This window comes from Fukomys damarensis, unplaced genomic scaffold (assembly GCF_012274545.1).
Source record: "Fukomys damarensis isolate Sample0158 unplaced genomic scaffold, DMR_v1.0_HiC HiC_scaffold_23, whole genome shotgun sequence".
Classification (NCBI taxonomy): Eukaryota; Metazoa; Chordata; class Mammalia; order Rodentia; family Bathyergidae; genus Fukomys; species Fukomys damarensis.
The window spans coordinates 19,484,875-19,489,490 of record NW_022900935.1 but is presented as its reverse complement, the minus strand read 5'-3'; positions in this window follow the sequence as shown (position 1 = coordinate 19,489,490).

The following is a 4,616-nucleotide window of genomic DNA, read 5'->3' as shown; positions in this document are numbered from 1 at the left end:
CACTGGTTCCCTGGGGGTGGCAGCGGACTAGGAAAAGGGGCGCTGAGGTGACCCGGACCCCAGGGAGAAGGTCCATTAGGAAAGGCTTCCTGAAAAGAACGGTTACCTCTGTGGTTCCCACTGTTGTAAGCTCTGTCATTTGTTGTAAACTCCGTCCTTTCCCTATTCGCAGATCTGTTACACTGATAATTGATCAGTCAACCAGGACCGCCACCATTTGGCAGCTGAGATGGCTTCCTAGAGATTAGGTACTGAAAAGTCAGGTGCTACAAGCCTGAAGTGGGGAGCATCCCTGGGGGGATTCCCTTGCCTTACCCTGACAGCTGGATCCCCTGAGAAGGACTCAGGTTCCCAGGAGTCTCAAAAATGGAGAAACTCCCTGCTTTATGGCTTTGTGGGGGGATGGTCTTTGAGAACGCTTGGAGAGTCCCAGCCTGTTTCTTCTGACATTAGTCCCTGGCCACACCCTGGCCAGGAGTAAGGACAGAAGGGAACCCTTGGTCCTGGGATAATACATTAACCACCTCCTTCCTGCCTGGCATTGTGCTAAGCTCTTTACACCCATTATCTGTTTTGTTCTCCCCACCACTTTGCAAAGTCAGGGTTATTGTCCTCGTTTCAACACCGGAGGAGGCTGAGGGTCAGGCAGGGCAAATAACTTACCCAACTACTTGTAAGTGAAGCCTTAAACATTAGGCTAGGAGATGCTTCATTCGTGCTCAAGAGGGCTGTACTCGGGAAGATCGTGTATAGGGACCCCTGGTACTTGGTACTGGGAAGAATGATGAGATGCTGGGGTTGGGGAGTGGCCGAATGTGCCCTGTATCCCCCTAGGTCCGGGCACACCTCTCAGCCTGGTTGCCTGGACTCTGGGGCGTGAGTCAGACTGAGTCACACCTGGCTTGTGCCAAGGGTGGGCCAAGGATGCTCAGGGCTGCAGGCAGGGCCAGGGCTTGCCTTGGAGGGCTGCCTCCTCTCCTAGCAGGTCTGGGCTGGGATGTGTGGTGCCAAGGAGAGCAAAGAGCCCGGGACAGCAGGAGAGAAGGGTGACACACTTCATGGTGAGCAGAAAGCATGGCACATGTAATGAAACAGACTTGCGATTCTGTCTTGGCCTGGAACTTAGCTGGGGGACCCTAAGCAATGACTTCCTTTTTCTGAGCCAGTTGCTTACTTTTGTACTTAGGGGCAGGAGAGCTGGGGGGAGCTACCTTCTAAATACTAAATGAGAAGTCCCACTAAGTGCTCCATAGTACAGATCTGAAAATGATGGAGCCACTCTGCCTAGGACAGAACAGGCTGCCAGCACAGCCTCTCACCAGTGGGGTGGGATGGGCCTGGCTTCAGTAGAGCATTACCATATCAGGAATCGCTGGACTGGTCCCTGCCCACCAAGGCTGTGGGGAACGCCATAAGGGGAGAGATGGAGAAGGGGCAGACTCTGCATCCCAAGAACATTCCATTCCATCTGCAGACCAGTGAGGAATCCCAGCCAAGGAAAAAGGCCCAAGGGATCTTCTGCTTCTCCCCAGAGCCCCATTCCATAATATTGTGTCTTGTACAGGCTCCCCACAATGGCCCCTCTTGAGATAGATGTTGGAGAGTTTGGGTGGGGTTTGGTGGCTATGGGAAAGAGGCAATTAAAGCTCTTGGAATTATTCTTTCCAGCTCCTCCTAACTCCTTAGAGCCTCTACTCTATGGATCTGGACTCCAGGATTCTGCTTCTTCCCTGGACAGCTCCTTCAGGAAGACTTCAAGAATTGGCCCCACTTGGCCTCAGCACCCACTTTATGGAAGCCCTCACCTCCCAGTGGCAAGGGGCTGTCCTATGAATTTTTACGCCACATTTGACTTTGCTTACTGTATAATTGGAGATGTTACCACAGGGCCCAGAGATGCAGTCAGATTATTGGCGAGCTTAGCAAACATTTCCAATGTGACAATGAAAAGGATTTCTTTTAAAGAGAGTCATCATCCTTGGGCAAGTCTCAGCATAGCTGGAGTCCACATTTTGGTAGATGTCATTGCTTCCTAGTCTAATGGTGCCAGGAGGCCTGTTAGAGGGAATACTGAGAAACACTCAGTTTCCCTCACTTACTGTGCTTGTTCTCCCCATGTGGGGTGTGCCTGTGCCCCCCTCCCGCCCAGACAATCATCTGCTGCCTGTGGGGGGGCATCTCTTTCTCAGGAAGAGGTGGTGGCAGCATAAAACTTCCAAGCAAAGTTTTAAATGCAAAAAGGAAACACATTTATTCAAGTACCCTGATAAAGAGGGAACACATTTACTCATACATAACCTAAATCTTATAGAACTCTGCAAAGTGAATGTGTATTGAATCTGTCCTCTGACATACACATTCAGGAAGAATAAATTTCAATAATGGAAGATGGGAGTATGTGGTTTTTCAGGTTCACTTTGCACACATCCTTGCCTTCCTTTTGTGTTTATCACAGCTCTTTTCAGTTGACAGTTCCTTGAGTAGCTTCTGTTCAGTCTAGTGATCTAGGCCTGTTGACTGGTTGGTTTGGAGACTCATTTCTCCCTTGACCCGACCCCCAGCTGGTCCTCCTGGGAAGTTCCCAGTTAAAGGATGTGTCAGGAACCTCAGGCATGGTAATGCACATTTGAGACGGTGACCCAGGGAGAGGTTTTTGTCTTTGTTTGTACTGGTTTGATCCCAGGCCCTTTACCCATACTAGGCAAGCACTTTACAACTGAACAACCAACCTAGCCCTAACAGTTTGTGCCTAGGGTTGGGACTATAGACCTCCTTGTCCCTTAAGGCCCCTGTAGGAGACAGAGCACATGCATACTGGGAGGAGTTTTTATTTTATTTTATTTTTTTGAGACAGAGTCTCACTATATAGTTGAGACTGACCTGGAACTCGCTATGTAGCCCAGGCTGGTCTCCAACTCACAGCAGTGCTCCTGCCTCAGCCTCCCAAGTGCTGGGATTACAGTGTGTGCCACCACGCCTGGCTCTGGGAAGATTTTTTAAAGGAACTATTTCATGTTTTGGGGGCTTAAGAAATCAACAAATGGGCTGAGGGAATAGCTCAGCTATAGAGCACTTGCCTAGCACACGGGAGGCCATGGGGTCTAGCCCAGAACTCCGGGCTCCAAGGATGGAAAGCTTTTCAGTTCCTGGGCCTGGAGGGTGGGGTGGGGAGGCAGCTGTGGAGAGTGCTGTAGTCAAGCCTCATAACCAGGTGGAGTAGGAAGGATAAACACCTCTCCTTTCATTCTGTCAAACACAACCAGAAGCAAGGGAAGAAGGGAGCCATTGATATCTCCATAGATGTCAGTCTCCCCAGGGCACAGACTGAAGGGTGGAGAGGGGCAGTGGACCCCCTGAAGTCACAGCACTGCAGCTTTACCTCTGGGGGTGAAAGGGTGGGTGAGGAATTTGAAGGGGGAGAACAGGGCTTTCTTCCCTCAGCTGTCCCCCTAGTCACTCTGACTCCCAGTTCCTGATTCCTGCCTGTCTTGGCATCTTAGGTGGCTAAAGAAATTGTCCACAAGCGGAACAAAGTCAGTCAGTCACTGAGTCAGTGTTTTTCTCACACCCAAAGCACCACACCACTCCCAGACACACCCACAGGCATGCATTTGCCACCACAGGCCCAGGACAGTCATCACAAGCCATGCCTAGTGTCACATATACGTGGAGAAAATGTACCTCTTGGTACATAACTACACTTTGCCAGGCACACGAAAAATGACAAATGTCACAGTGATGTAAGAAATGCCCTGCCACATTATATGTACAGAGGTACTGTCAGAGTCATCCACATAAGGTCGCAGTGTAGGAACAGGATGGTAGACGACAGCAGTGCTTCTGGAGTTACAAATCTCCTTGACCCTTGTTTTCATTTTTGTTTTTTTGGCACTGGGGATCAAACTCAGGACCTTGCAATTGCAAGGCAGGCACGGTGCCACTGAGCTACATCCCCAGCAACTCCTTGAAACTTTTGGCCTGTTTTCTCATCTGTAAAGTGGAAAGAATGCTCTTTTTTTTGGTGGAGTTTTCACAAGGATGAAATGAGAGAACAATCAGGAAGACTGGAGGACTGGAGCATCATGCCTGGCCTGGAGTTAGGCTCACCAGATGGTAGCTGTGGCTGCAAAGCCTGTCCTGCACACCTCCACTGCCTCACACCCACGCACATGTACACAGCAACACCTGCATGTGATGGGGCCAGCCGGATACCCTCCAGCACAGGTGCCCTCCTCTGACCTGTCTGTCAGGGCACGTGTGCATTCAGACAAGGCCTTCAGCCCGGTACATTCCCCAAGTGTCCACATGGCTCCCTTCCCACTGCCTTCAAAATTATGCAGTCAGATGGCATCTCTCAATGAGGTGCACGCTGCCTTTTTAAATTTGCAAACCCTAGCCCTTCCAATCCCTTTCCTTGCTACATGTATTTTTATGCATCAATGATCTTCTAAGGCCAAGTGATTTATTTTGTGTGGCCCACCAAAATGTAATCTTCACAAGGGTAGGAGTGTCTATCTTTTGTCTGATGATGTATTCCCAACACCTAGCCTGGTAAGTGGCATGGGGTGGGGGGTATTGGATGCTGTGTACACACACACACACACACACACACACAC